General features: G+C 48.0%; 1 protein-coding gene across 3 annotated transcripts in view; it reads left to right on the top strand.

Annotated features, from left to right (window-relative positions):
* The first annotated feature begins 4350 nt into the window (after positions 1 to 4350).
* The window catches only part of kank2 (KN motif and ankyrin repeat domains 2), a 150472-nt gene continuing 140576 nt past the window's right edge, over positions 4351 to 14246 (top strand). Inside the window, exons 1-2 of one of the 3 annotated variants that reach the window (XM_070867234.1) lie at positions 4355 to 4397; positions 5275 to 5342. The gene's annotated coding sequence lies outside the window, so the exon portion shown is untranslated. Of the gene's footprint in view, positions 4398 to 5274; positions 5343 to 13840; positions 13857 to 14246 lie in introns of those variants that run through there. The other 2 variants (XM_070867233.1, XM_070867237.1) reach the window with 2 other exon arrangements.

Here is a 14246-nt window from a genome sequence, read left to right as displayed (position 1 = left end):
AGCGATGGTAGAACAAAGGGAGACGGGAACGAACAGTAATCCAGAGAGAGAAGTGTACAGGTGAGAGGAGATTGCTGAGGTCAACTGGAGCAGGACTGAAGAAGGGTTTGAAGGTGAGTGAGGATCTTGAATTCGATAGGCTGAGAGAGCCAGAAGAACACAGTGGCAGTGTTGGACTGGCACTGCATTAACTGGAATTTGTGAAGAGGGAGGGCTGTGGGGAGAGAGGTTGAATCACAATCGAGCAAGGGAAAAATATAGTCTGACTGGTTGTGGCGTACGAAGGTCGGCGTCGGGTCTGAAAATTAAGGCTACGCACAACCAGATTCAGCCTGGGATGTTGGTGAAGCTGGAGCCAGAGGCAGGTAGCTGCTGGTGAGAATATGAGTAGGATTCATATCCCACAGAGCCCGCTGTTCATTTTGTTAGCCTTGGTATCCCTTTGATCCTCGTCCTTTCTCCATATGCCTTAATCATCTTACTTCCCAAATAAGTTTCTGTTTCCCTTTCAATAACCTCAGCTGACTCTACATCAGTGCCCCATGTGACAGTGCCCTCCACTTTAGGGGGGGGGGGGGGCGGCTGGACTATTTTGAAATCACTTTTAAGTGGCTTTGTCTGAACTTTTAAGGTGATGTACCCCCCACCCCCCTCCCTATTCTGGATTTGTCTATCCGAGCGAAGAGTTGTTCCCGATCAATACCCTTCATTGTTTTGAACTCCCAACCAGATCACCCCTCGCTGCCATCCTTTTCGTCTCCAAGGAATATAGCTCACGCTCACCCAGTCCCAGACATTATCCTGGTGAATTGTTGCTGGACTTTCTCCAAGAACTTGGAAAAACAAATTCAATATTCCAAGCGGGGTGTGTAAGCAGTGCTGTATAAAATCACAGCAGCATTTCCAAAGAAGATGGATTTGGTTTTGTTGCCGTTCAACTGAAGGAAGTTTCGGCTCATCCATGACACCGAGACTTAGCTCATGCTGCAAAATTATGCATTTCTCCTGCATGACTTCGTAGGGATGCACAGTGAAAATGATGCTTGCTATGGCCAGTAGGTAGTGTTGATGCAGTTTCTCCTTTCCAGGTACAGTTTTCCAGGTTCTGGCCAACAGCAGCAACAACTACAACTTATATTTATATAGCGCCTTTAATGTAGTGAAACGTCCCAAGGCACTTCACAGGAGTATTATGAGATTTAAAAATGTTGACACCGAGCCACAAGGAGAAATTAGGATAGGTGGTCAAAAGCTTAGTCAAAGAGGTAGGTTTTAAGGAGCGGTCTTGGAGGAAAGAGATGTAGAAAGGCGGAGAAGTTTAGGGAGGGAGTTCCAGAGCTTTGGGCCCAGGCCTCAGGAGGCACAGCCACCAATGATTGAGCGATTATAATCAGGGATGCTCAAGAGGGCAGAATTAGAGGAGCGCCGACATCTCGGGGGGGATTGTGGAGTTGAAGGAGATTACAGAGATATGGAGGGATTTAAAAATAAGGATGAGAATTTTGAAATCGAGTCGTTACTTAACCGGAAGCCAGTGTAGGTCAGCGAGCACAGGGGTGATGGGGGAGTGGGACTTGGTGAGAGTTAGGACACGGGCAGTGAGCACAGGGGTGATGGGGGAGTGGGACTTGGTGAGAGTTAGGACACGGGCAGTGAGCACAGGGGGTGATGGGGGAGTGGGACTTGGTGAGAGTTAGGACACGGGCAGCGAGCACAGGGGTGATGGGGGAGTGGGACTTGGTGAGAGTTAGGACACGGGCAGTGAGCACAGGGGGTGATGGGGGAGTGGGACTTGGTGAGAGTTAGGACACGGGCAGTGAGCACAGGGGGTGATGGGGGAGTGGGACTTGGTGAGAGTTAGGACACGGGCAGTGAGCACAGGGGGTGATGGGGGAGTGGGACTTGGTGAGAGTTAGGACACGGGCAGCTGAATTCGGCCCCCTTCAGATAAATCTCCCCCCACCCCCCCATGCACAACTCAGTAAAAGTTGTGACACAGGTTAGCAAGGCCATTAAAAAAAGAAAATCAAGCACTAGGGTTTATTTCTAGAAGTATGGAATTGAAAAGTAGGGAAGTTATGCTGAACCTGGATCGAACCTTGGTTAGATCACACTTGGAAAGCTGCATACAGTTCTGGTCGCCATATTATAAAAAGGATATAGAGGCACTGGAGAGAGTGCAGAGAAGATTTACAAGGATGATACCAGAAATGCGAGGGTATACATATCAGGAAAGGTGGGTCTCTTTTCTCTTGGAAAAATAGAAGGCTGAGGGGTGACTTAATAGAGGTCTTTAAAATTATGAAAGGTATTGATGGAGTGGATACAGAGAGAGCGTTTCCACTTGTGGGGAAGAGCATAACGAGGCCATCAATATAAGATAATCACCAAGAAATCCATTAGGGAATTCAGAAGAAACTTCTTTACCCAAAGAGTGGTGAGAATGTGGAACTCGCTACCACAGGGAGTGGTTGAAGTGAATAGCATCGATGCATTTAAGGGGAGGCTGGACAAGCATATGAGGGAGAAGGGAATAGAGGATTATGCTGATAGATTTAGATGAGGAAAGACAGGAGGAGGCTCGAGTGGAGCATAAATGCCAGCATGGACTGGTTGGGCCGAATGGCCTGTTTCTGTGCTGTATATCCTATGTAAAAAAAAAAAACATGCTACTCTCCCAGGTACAATTCCCCAGGTACCAGCTACTGTCCTGTATCTCGCCCTCCCTAGGTACAGTTCTCCGGGTACCAATCTTGCCGCTAACCTTTGTTTTTCGAGTGCCATCCATTTAACTGGCTACACAGCCCATTCAAATTCTCGAGCATTCGCGGTTACTTCCATTGAAAAAGTTGGTGAGCGGCCTGCGTGGGACCTCGAGACTGGCATGCGGTCACATAGCTTAGCGGTAACGTTGCCAGTCACCCTCCCTTACCTTACCCTCCCTCCCCCCCCTCCCCTTCCCAGGTACCAGGCACCCGCCCATATCTTCTCTTCCCCTCCCCAGGTACAGTTCCCCAGGTACCGGCCACCCTCCTGTATCTCCTATATCCCACCTGTAGATGTAGCTGGTGCGATGACAGCAGAGTTCACCCTGTCACCACCCGACATCTTCATGCATATGCCGCCCTGAGTGAGTTTTCTGATGGAACCAATTTCCGTTCTTCGTAGCGACTGTGTTCCTTCTATTAAAAGTCATGACATCATAGAATGGTTACAGCACGGAAGGGGGCCATTCGGCCCATCGAGCCCGTACTGACTGTGTCAGTCCCACTCACCCGCCCTTTCCCCGTAGCCCTGCAATTTTTTTTTCCTCCAGATACTTATCCAACTCTCTTTTGATCGATAAAATTGAGCCTGCTTGCACCACCCTTTCAGACAGTGCATTCCAGATCCCAACCACTCGCTGCTTAAAAAAGTTTTTTCTTACATCGTCTTTGGTTCTTTTGCCAATCCACCTTAAATCCATCTCCTCTGATTCTCGACCCTTCCGCCAATGGGAACAGTTTCTCTCTATATACTCTGTCCCAGCTCCCTCATGGTTTTGAACACCTCGATCAAATCTTCTCTGCTCCAAGGAGAACAACACCGGCTTCTCCAGTCTATCAATGTAACTGATCATTCCGAGCACGGTGGGTCAATAGATGAACACTCCCAACCCAGTGGACCGGTGGGCCGCTCAGACCCCAATGGTTCCCACCATGGAGCAACTCAGCAACCTCCTGGCATCCAATTCAAGTGGCAGAGGTTTGACCTGCTGAGATGTGGGTACATACCCCTTGGGGCTGGGAAACTTTGTATGCAGAAGGGGGAAGAGGCTGAAGGGAGGGAAAGACTAAAATGTTTAAAAAAAATACAATTGTAAATTAAATTAATTGAAATTGGATATATATTTGAAAAGGAAAAAAAGTTCATGGCTCATAGAAACATAGAAAATAGGTGCAGGAGTAGGCCATTCGGCCCATCGAGCCGGCACCACCGTTCAATCTGATCATGGCTGACCATGCTCTATGGAAAGAGGAGATAGTCTAATTGGATCGCTCTTTCAAAGAGCTGGCACGATGGGCCGAATGGCCTCCTTCTGTCCTGCATGAATCTATATTCGAGCGCGGCATCGAATGTGAAACTATACTTATTTCCTTAAAATACTTTTTGGCAGTACGTTTTTTTTTTAAATAGCTCGGGTTCTGGAGCATCACCTAAGTATTGCTCGCTCCCTGGAGAGGTTTGTGTTGTTTCTCCAGCTTGGGCCGTACGTTTGCTGAAGATGTGGCAATTTAGAGAGAGTCCCTGAGCAATCGCTCGGCCGCTTGGAGTTTAGAGGGATTCTGAAACTTTCTGGTTCTCAGTTGAAGCTGGAAGAGGATTGGGATGCGAACAGCTGGGAGTCAGCTTTTAATGTAAGTCATATAAGTTTTCCAAGTACCGTTTAAATACACTGATATTTTAAATCCTGATCTTTGCATTTATATTGAGAAGATTTATTGTTAATTCTGTGCAATTGTGATGGTGAATTGGATGATGGTGATGAAAAAGTTACAAACTATGATTTTTGTTTAAATCGTTACAGTTTCCCCAACCTTAAACTCCTATCTTTTGTTTAAATCGGCCCAGAGTTTAGTTTGGAGTTTAACCCTCTTGGTGGAGATTTTAATTGGGAGTGAATTATTCCTTTGGGGCGGTGGGTTGTTCAATTTTCCCGGAGTTGGGAAAAGTTTCAAACACTCGGGGGGGAGGAAAAAAGTTAGCAAAAGTTTTTTTTATCTCTCTTTGAAAAGTGAAACTGACGAGTCGATGTAAATATCACCTTCCCATTCTGGCCTGTCAGCCCCGGGAATGCGATCGGAATTCCTGGGTGAATTCTCGGAAGTTATTGAGACCGGTGGGGTCAGTCAGAACAGCCCCACTTAAAATGATGCAAAGCAAGGAGTCACAGATTGAGGAACCCGGGAGTGCAATTCAACCAGACCCTCCCTGAGAGAGAGAGAGAGGGAGGAAACTCATTCACATATCATTTCAGACTTGTTCTAAAACCTGGTGCTAACCGATGATTGAGTGGCTTCTCTGAAGTGTACTTGTCAGTTCAACCGTCTCCCCGTCCTCCCATATTTCTATATTGTGATGGTTTTGAGCTCAACGTTCCCAGTGCTCTGAGGATCTTCCTTTGGGTGCACTAAAGCTTATTTTCTTAAATAAAACGTTAAATGATTCGCTTCTTCCTCCCCCCACTCCAATTGTTTTGTTTTAATACAACCCTTACTATCATATCATTTCCAGCTGGGGGTTGGGTTCCTGCTCCAGGCACCGCACCACTATCGCCATGGAATAGCAATTGTCTACAGGAGGTAATGTTGTTTTGTCCTCATCATCTCTACCCCCCACCCCGTACACCAGTTCCCATCCACACGGTGCTGAGTGTGTTGGTCCCGGCTGTAAGTTGATAAAATTCACCCAACTCGGGCTGGCGGGTCCAAGGGGCAACTTTCAGCTGTGCATTTCTCCCCCTTTTCTCACCCCCCTATTCTCCTCCATTTTCCTCCCCCATTCTCCCCTTTCCTCCCCCTATTCACCCCTTTTCTCCCCCATTCTCCCCCTTTACTCCCCCCATTATCCCCCTTTACTCTCCCCATTTACTCCCCCCATTCTCCCCTTTCCTCCCCCTATTCTGCTCCATTTTCCTCCCCCATTCTCCCCTTTCCTCCCCCCATTCTCCCCTTTTCTCCCCCATTCTCCCCCTTTACTCCCCCCATTATCCCCCTTTACTCTCCCCATTTACTCCCCCCATTCTCCCCTTTCCTCCCCCTATTCTGCTCCATTTTCCTCCCCCATTCTCCCCTTTCCTCCCCCCATTCTCCCCTTTTCTCCCCCATTCTCCCCCTTTACTCCCCCCATTCTCCCCTTTACTCTCCCCATTTACTCCCCCCTACTCTCCCCATTTACTCCCCCCATTCTCCCCTTTACTCCCCCATTCTCCCCCTTTACTCCCCCATTCTCCCCCTTTACTCCCCCATTCTCTCCCTTTACTCCCCACATTCTCCCCATTTACTCCCCCCATTCTCCCCTTTACTCCCCGCATTCTCCCCCTTTACTCCCCCATTCTCCCCCTTTACTCCCCCCATTCTCCCCTTTACTCCCCCCCTTTCTCCCCCCATTCTCCCCTTTCCTCCAGTCTCTCCCCTTCCTCCCCCATTCTCCCCCTTTTCTCACCTCCATTTGCCCTTTTCTCACTCCCATTCCTTCCTATTCTCACTCCCATTCCCTCTTCTATTCTCACTCATTCTCCCCTTTACTCATCCCATTCCCCCTCTTTTCTCGCCCTTTAACCTTTTCCTCGCCCTTCTCTCACTCATTCCCCATTTCCTCACCCCACCTCCAAATCCCCAAATTTTCCCTGATATTCCCACCTCCTCAAGCACTGTAGTTCGACTGCCAGGATTGCTATTGGCTTGTAATGAGTAATGGTATATTGCCAGGTTTTAAACCTGCTATTCCGGGTTATTTAGCTTTGTTTTGTACTATACTTACTTTTGTGAAAGTTCTTAACGACCGATTGAGATGTGTTTGTGCGTGTGTACAGAGGATCATTAAATAACACTTGTACACGTAGGTGCTATAGTATAGCAGATAACAACACTGTATTTATATCACAACTTATCGCAGCAAAATCTTTCAAACATTTTCACGCATTGACTTACTTTTTGAAGTGCAATTGCAATTGTTGTGTCGGCAAACATGACCCAGCAACATTCCATAAACAGCAATGAGATGATTGGCCAATTAATCTGTTTTTGGTGGTGGGTGGAATGTTCGCAAAATACTGGGAGAATTCCCGACTTATCCTCAAATGATGCGTATTTAACAACCGCCTGAGCCACTAGAAAGGCAGATTGGAACCACATCCCGAACTGCTCCACCTCCGACAGTGCAGCGCACTCTCAATATTGCACTGATGTGTCAGGGTCAACTATGTACTGCAGTCTTACAGAATCATAGAATCAACAACAAAAACTTGTATTTATATAGTGCGTTTAACGTAGTGAAACGGCCCAAGGCGCTTCACAGGATTATTATGCAATAAAAATTTGACACCAAGCCTCATAAGTGCAAAGTTACGGCAGGTGACCAAAAGTTTGGTCGGAGGTAGGTTTTAAGGAGCGTCTTGAAGGAGGAAAGAGAGGTTTAGGGAGGGAGTTCCAGAGCTTGGGGCCCAGGCAACAGAAGGCACGGCCACTGATGGTTGAGTGATTATAATCAGGGATGCAAAAAGGTCAGAATTAGAGAAGCGCAGATATCTCAGGGGGGTGGGGGCGGGGGCGGGGGGGGGGAGGCGGGAGGCTGGAGACTGGAGGAGATTATAGAGATAGGGAGAAGCATAGACAATTACGAGACAAAAAGAGGCAATATGGTGCATCATGTCTGCCCAGCTACCCAGTCTCATCCCACCTTCCAGCACTAAGTCCGTAGCCCTGCAGGTCACGGCTCTTGAATTGCACATCCAAGTACTTTTTAAATGTGGTGAGGGCTTCTGCCTCTGTCACCCTTTCGGGCAGTGAGTTCCAGACCCCTACCACCCTCTGGGTGAAATTTTTTTCCTCATCTCCCCTTGTCAGTTTGAACCTACAGCCTTCGGACGATGGAGGTGCGAGCAATGAGTCAAGCTGACATAACCATGGTTCTGATGGTCTTTGTATCGCACTCTTGGCACTGCGAGCCTCGAATAGACTGATACAGCAGAGGAGGAGGCCATTCGGCCCATCGTGCCTGTGCCGGCTCTCTGAAAGAGCTAAAATAAAAACAGAAAATGCTAGAAACACTCAGCAGCTCCGGCAGCATCTGTGGAGAGAGAGAAACAGAGTTCACATTTCAGGTTGATGATCCTTTGTCAGAACTGGAAATTTGACACCAAGCCTCATAAGTACAAAGTTACGGCAGGTGACAAAGTTTGGTCGGAGGTAGGTTTTAAGGAGCGTCTTGAAGGAGGAAAGAGAGGCAGAGAGGTTTAGGCCGGGAGTTCCAGAGCTTGGGGCCCAGGCAACAGAAGGCACGGCCACTTATGGTTGAGCGATTATAATCAGGGATGCAAAAAGGTCAGAATTAGAGGAGCGCAGATATCTCGGGGGGGGGGGGGGGGGGCGGGGCGGGGGCTGGAGACTGGAGGAGATTACAGAGATAGGGAGAAGCATAGAAAATTACGAGACAAAAAGAGACAATACGGTGCATCATGTCCAATTAGTCCCACTCCCCTGCTCTTTCACCATAACCCTCCAGATTGTTCCTTGTCGAGTAGAGATTCAACACCTCCAAGTTCCCCTCCAAGTCACACTTCATCCTGACTTGGAAATATATCGGCCGTTCCTTCATCATCGCTGGGTCAGAATCCTGGAACTCCCTCCCTAACAACACTGTGGGAGCACCTTCACCACATGGACTGCAGCGGTTCAAGAAGGCGGCTCACCACCACCTTCTCAAGGGGCAATTAGGGACGGGCAATAATTGCCGGCGACGCCCACACGAACAATTTTTTTTAAATTCCCTTTTGAAAGTTACTATCAAATCAACTTTCAGGAAGTTCAACCCAAATCATAACAACTCGCTACATAAAAAAAAATCTCCACCCTGGCGGTTTTGCCAATTATTTTAAATCTGTGTCCTCCTGACAGTGGAAACATTTTCTCTCTATCTCCTCTATCAAAACCCCCCTATAATATCGTACGTTTGATCTCGAATGTATTGCACGGTGAGAGAGAGAAAATCTATGGTTAGAACAAAAAGGAACCAACTCTTAATCGTCTTTTTTCAGTCCTTGTTTCGAAGCTATGTAATTATTGCTGACACTCACAATATAAGTATAACTGAGAACAGCCATTTTTCAGCCAAATGGACCCGCAAGTGGCCAAATTGCAGCATTCAATTGTTCCATAAATGATTCAAGGGCTTTGGCCTCCACTGCTCTGCCAGAAGTCTATTCCATGTATTGATCACTCTGCAGAAAAACTACCAGTCCTAAATATACCTTTTACTCATTTGAAACTGTTGGAATCTTGCCCTACTCCCACAATTTAATTTGAAGTAATTTTCTGGATACAATTTACTATCCTATGAGCCTCTACAAGATCACCTCTCTTTTTTTTTTTATTTGGTCCGGGATCTGGGCATCATCGCCAGGGCCGGCATTTATTGCCCATCCCTAATTGCCCCTTGAGAAGGTGGTGGTGAGCCGCCATCTTGAACCGCTGCAGTCCTTCAAGGTTGAAGGGCCCAAGTCTCTCCAATCTTTACTCATAACAATATGGATCAGAGTTTTGTTAGGCAATAATATTAATGGCTACAGCACCAAGGCGGGTAGATGGAGTTAAGATACCGATTGGCCTTGATCTAATAGAACGGTGGAACAGGCTCGAGGGGCTGAATGGCCTCCTCCTGTGCTGTAAATTTCTATGATTCTATGATAAAGCTAATTCACGTTTCCCTTGCATGACTCTCCATGGGCCCTTCTGCCTCCATACTGCCCTCTCAGCTGGGAATACTGCAGTAGTGATCTTACTGAGCATGGAATTTCAACTTACAGAATCCCCAGACTGCCAGTTACCCATAAAAAAGAAAAAGACTTGTATTTTTATAACGTCCTCCATAACCTCAGGATGTCCCAAAGCGCTTTACAGCCAATGAATTACTTTTGAAGTGTAATCACTCTTGTAATGTAAGAAACGTGGCAGCCAATTTGCACATCGCAAGCAATGTGGAAATGACGAGATAATTTGGATTTGGTATGTTGATTGAGGGATAAATATTTGCCAGGACACCGTGGATAACTCCCCTGCTCGTCTTCAAAATAGTGCCATGGGATCTTTCACGTCCACCTGAGAGGGCAGACGGGACCTCGGTTTAACGTCTTATCCAAGAGACGGCACCTCCGACAGTGCAGTGCTCCCTCATTACTACACTGGGAGTGTCAGCCGATGGATTTATGTGCTCAAGTCCCGAGTGGGACTTAAATCCACAACCTTCTGACTCAGAGGCGAGAGTGCTACCCACTAAGCCACAGCTGACAGCGATGGAGTGCAGCATCAGTCGAGCTGCCAGCCTGTGGTGGGGGTTGTGATGAGGGAAGAGCCTTGTCGTGTTTCACACTGTGACATTTCTGTATTGTATCTGATGCACATCAAATCTCAGACAGACCATAGTACTGAGGAAGGTGACTTCAGTTAGATGTACGCGTAAGAGTTCTTGAGAAATACAATCGGTAATATACATTTGGGGCCCACTGTTCTCCAGAGGGACAACTAATTGTATTTGAAAATCTTTTGTGTTTCTGAGATGTTAATGCATCCAAATTTATAAACTCGTATATATGAGCCAATGTGACCATTTTAGAACAGGGAAGTGACTTGAAATGCCAGGCGGGAGCCAAAAACAAGTGAAATTCACTCTCCTCTTCACAGGCTATCTACTCAAAGAGAACTGTCGATCAATTGCATGATTATCTGTCTAATGGGATAGGGTTTCATTGATCGTGTGAGTTTGGCTTTGGGCTTTGGGCTGGTGTAGATGTTGCTGGTTTCCCTATTCCCTGTTTCCCTACTTGCCTGTTTTTTCACAGCATTGGGAGTCGAACATCCATGTTATGTTCATCTGTGATTCCATTAATAGCTTCTGGATGGAGTTGCCAAAATGTTGAACTCTTGTTATTTTTTTTTCCGCCAGCAGTTTAAGCAAGTCAATTATTTGGGTTGTTCGCTGCATTCTTTAGCTTCAGTGTAATCGCATTCCTTGCAAATAAATTCGACTTGTTAATTTTAGCGTGAGTGTAATACGGTCTTCCCAGTGTTGTCCTGTCTGCAGGAGCGCGTAGTGGTATTAGGGTAATGATTCGTCTCGTGACTTGCTGATCCCATTCAAGTCAGAAGCCGGACTACTGACGGGAAATTGCCTTTTTTGCCGTGAGGCCGAAGGCAGAATATTGAGTGAGTGACTGAAATGGGACGCATATAATTACCGCTTGAGCTTTACGCTGGACCTGCTAGGCAGCAGTGCAGGCATCGCCAAGCACTGCCATCGAATGCATTACTGCTGCAACTACTGGGCTGCACTATACTACCTGATGCTGGAATCCAACACTGCCAGTCAGTCCGCTGGGCTCTGATAGAGGTGTGTCTAATTGAATCCAGTCAACTTCCCATTCTTTGGGCTGTATATGCCCGTGTTGGGATAACTCCCCTGCTCTTCGTTTGAAATAGTGCCATGGGATTTTTTTTACGTTCTCTTGAGAGAGCAGACGGGGCCTCGGTTTAACGTCTCATCCAAAAGACGGCAGTGCAGCACTGCCTCAGCACTGCACTGGGAGTGTCAGCCTAGATTTTTTTGTGCTCAAGTCTCTGGAGTGGGATTTGAACCCACAACCTTCTGACTCACAAGCAAGGGTGCTACCCACGGAGCCACAGACTGTAGGGGAGGACTGGACTCCTATCTCATGTTAACAACGCTCTTTTCAAATCAGCAAATGAAACGGACTGTCCCATAAAGCAGCGGAAAAACTTCCCAAACTTTTTTTTAATAGACTGAAAGTTGTTTCGAAATGTTTATTGGGATTCCTGAACAGCAATCTCAGACTTTAATGTCTTGCAGTAATTTCCGCTGGACTTTCTCTCCCAGTCTCCAGTTGAAGCTGTCTGTGCTCCCGAGGCGAGCGCCAGAGCTGGCTGCTGTTATTTTGGGCTCGGCAGATGTTAGCCATTATTCTAATTATTACTTCGCCCCCCCGCCGCCTCCATTCTCGATTTGCTTTTCATCTGGGGCTGATTTTGATTATTTACCTCGCGTTGCTGAGGAAAGGCAGAGCCGGAATGTTGCCAGGAGTTTGGAAGCAAACGAGAGAGAGAGAGAGAGAGAGAGAGAGAGAGAGGGAGAAAGAGCTTGCATCCAACAGAGAGACAGGGACTGAACAGGGTGGGGAAGGAAGAGAAAGAGAGGCTGAACAGAGAAAGGACTGACAGATGTTCTGTTGCATTACATCATCATTACAAGACTTTCCTTTCTAACACCCTGTCAGACATAGCCCATCCTCATTATACAGCTCTCAGCTGTAGCACTCTCTGTGTTGCAGCCCTCTCTCATTATAAGCCTCTGAGCTATGGGGTGTGGTCTGGTCATAGCAGTCTGATGCCAACAGAGTGCCAAATTAGGGCAGTTTTGTGCTGGAAACTGGCTCGAGGCTGGCCAAAGGCGCTCCGCTTAGGACTCTTGCAGCCAGCAGCGACAGGAGACTCTCACTCGGTCTGGCCTGGATTTGACTTGGGTTCCGTGGTGCAAAGACAGTGTCCACTTTGCTGCACCTGGCGACAAGAAATTCTGTCTTGCAAAACAACAAATCCCAACAAGATTGCCTTTTATGGTAACAGACAATAATCTGGCAACATTGTGATTCATGTAACACGAAAGAGCACTCACTGACCAAATTTATTCAGGGAAAGCTGGGCTTGTAGGGTTTGGTCCAGTTGGCACCAACGGTGACACCAGCTCATGGGAAACTTAATTGTGTTTTGGCTTGGTAACCGGAAAATTAGTGTACCAGGATAAAGCAGCTCCGTTCCAGCCAGCTCCTGTGCATTGCCCTCTCCATTGGTCAGTTCCCCATGGGCCTGTGTGTCCCCCCCATTGATCAATTCCCCATGGCCCTGTGTGTTCCTCCATTGGTCAGTTCCCCATGGCCCTGTGTGTCCCTCCATTGGTCAGTTCCCCATGGCCCTGTGTGTTCCCCCATTGGTCAGTTCCCCATGACCCTGTGTGTCCCTCCATTGGTCAGTTCCCCATGGCCCTGTGTGTTCCCCCATTGGTCAGTTCCCCATGACCCTGTGTGTCCCTCCATTGGTCAGTTCCCCATGGCCTTGTGTGTTCCTCCATTGGTCAGTTCCCCATGGCCCTGTGTGTCCCTCCATTGATCAGTTCCCCATGGCCCTGTGTGTTCCCCCATTGGTCAGTTCCCCATGACCCTGTGTGTCCCTCCATTGGTCAGTTCCCCATGGCCCTGTGTGTTCCTCATTGGTCAGTTCCCCATGACCCTATGCATTGCCCCCTCCATTGGTCAGTTCCCCATGACCCTGTCTGTCCCTACATTGGTCAGCTCCCCATGACCCTCTGCATTGCCCTCTCTATTGGTCAGTTCCCCATGACCCTGTGCATTGCCCTATCATTTGCTCGACCCCCATGCTGTGCCCCAATAGGATGCTGTGGGCCCACACCTATTCGGAGCTGGGCTGTGGCTGCCCAGACTCATTTTACCTAGGATTGCTATTGCTGAGATAATGCCCCTTCTCTTCGAGTGGTGCCATGGGATCTTTTACGCTCACCTGAGAGAGCAGACGGGGTTTCGGTTTAACGTCTCATCCGAAAGACGGCACCTCCAACACTGCAATGCTCCCTCAGCACTGGGAGCGTCAGCCTAGATTTATGTCTCGTGCAACGGGACTTGAACCCACAACCTTCTGACTCCGAGGCAAGTGTGCTGCCCATTGAGCCACAGGTGACACCTTAGTTTTAAATGGGTAAGAAATTGAGGGGTTGGCAAAAAGAGGGAGGGTTGACGAGTGAGCAAAACGTGGCCTTCACCGAGAGAACCGAGTAAGGGTGCCTGTGTGGCCTGAAATAGACAGAGTGGAAAATATGTTTCTGTGGCTGTTGTGACATGGTCTGACGAGAGGCTGGGCTATTTATATTTGATGGCTGCCTGGGTTAGACTCCAAGCTGACACCTGGGAGGCCTTGTAGCTCCAGTAGAACCTGGCTCCGCTGCTTGGGGCCTGTCGCGACCTCTGGGGGTGACCGCGAAAGCCCCTGTGACCATCAGGAGGATGCAACTGGGAAGTAGGTGACTGTGTTATCTGATTAATTGTGAGCGTGTGTTTCTGACAGCTCGCCCTGGGAGCGGCGACGAGCTGGGGGAAGTCAAGTGTTTGCCTGTTAGATATAGCACTGACCCTGCAATGCAGACAAGTGACTTCCCATTGCTCAGATCTGCTCAAAAACAAACATTTCCTCTCCTTGGCACTGTTTGTAGAAGATGGGCAGGATTGGGGCGGCAGATAACTGGTCAGGCTAGGAATTTGTCACTTAATCGACCTCGAACTCAGAGAGTTTCAAACATGCCTCTGCGCGGCAGACCCCATTCCAAATGTTGGCATACTTCCGAAGACGCCGTGTCCCAACTTCTCAATGTCCGTTTCAGCTGCACAAAAGGAAAATACTGCAGCAAAT

The sequence above is a fragment of the Pristiophorus japonicus genome, chromosome 24 (genome assembly GCF_044704955.1).
Source record: "Pristiophorus japonicus isolate sPriJap1 chromosome 24, sPriJap1.hap1, whole genome shotgun sequence".
NCBI classification, from domain to species: domain Eukaryota; kingdom Metazoa; phylum Chordata; class Chondrichthyes; family Pristiophoridae; genus Pristiophorus; species Pristiophorus japonicus.
This window is presented reverse-complemented; position numbering and strand designations above follow the sequence as displayed.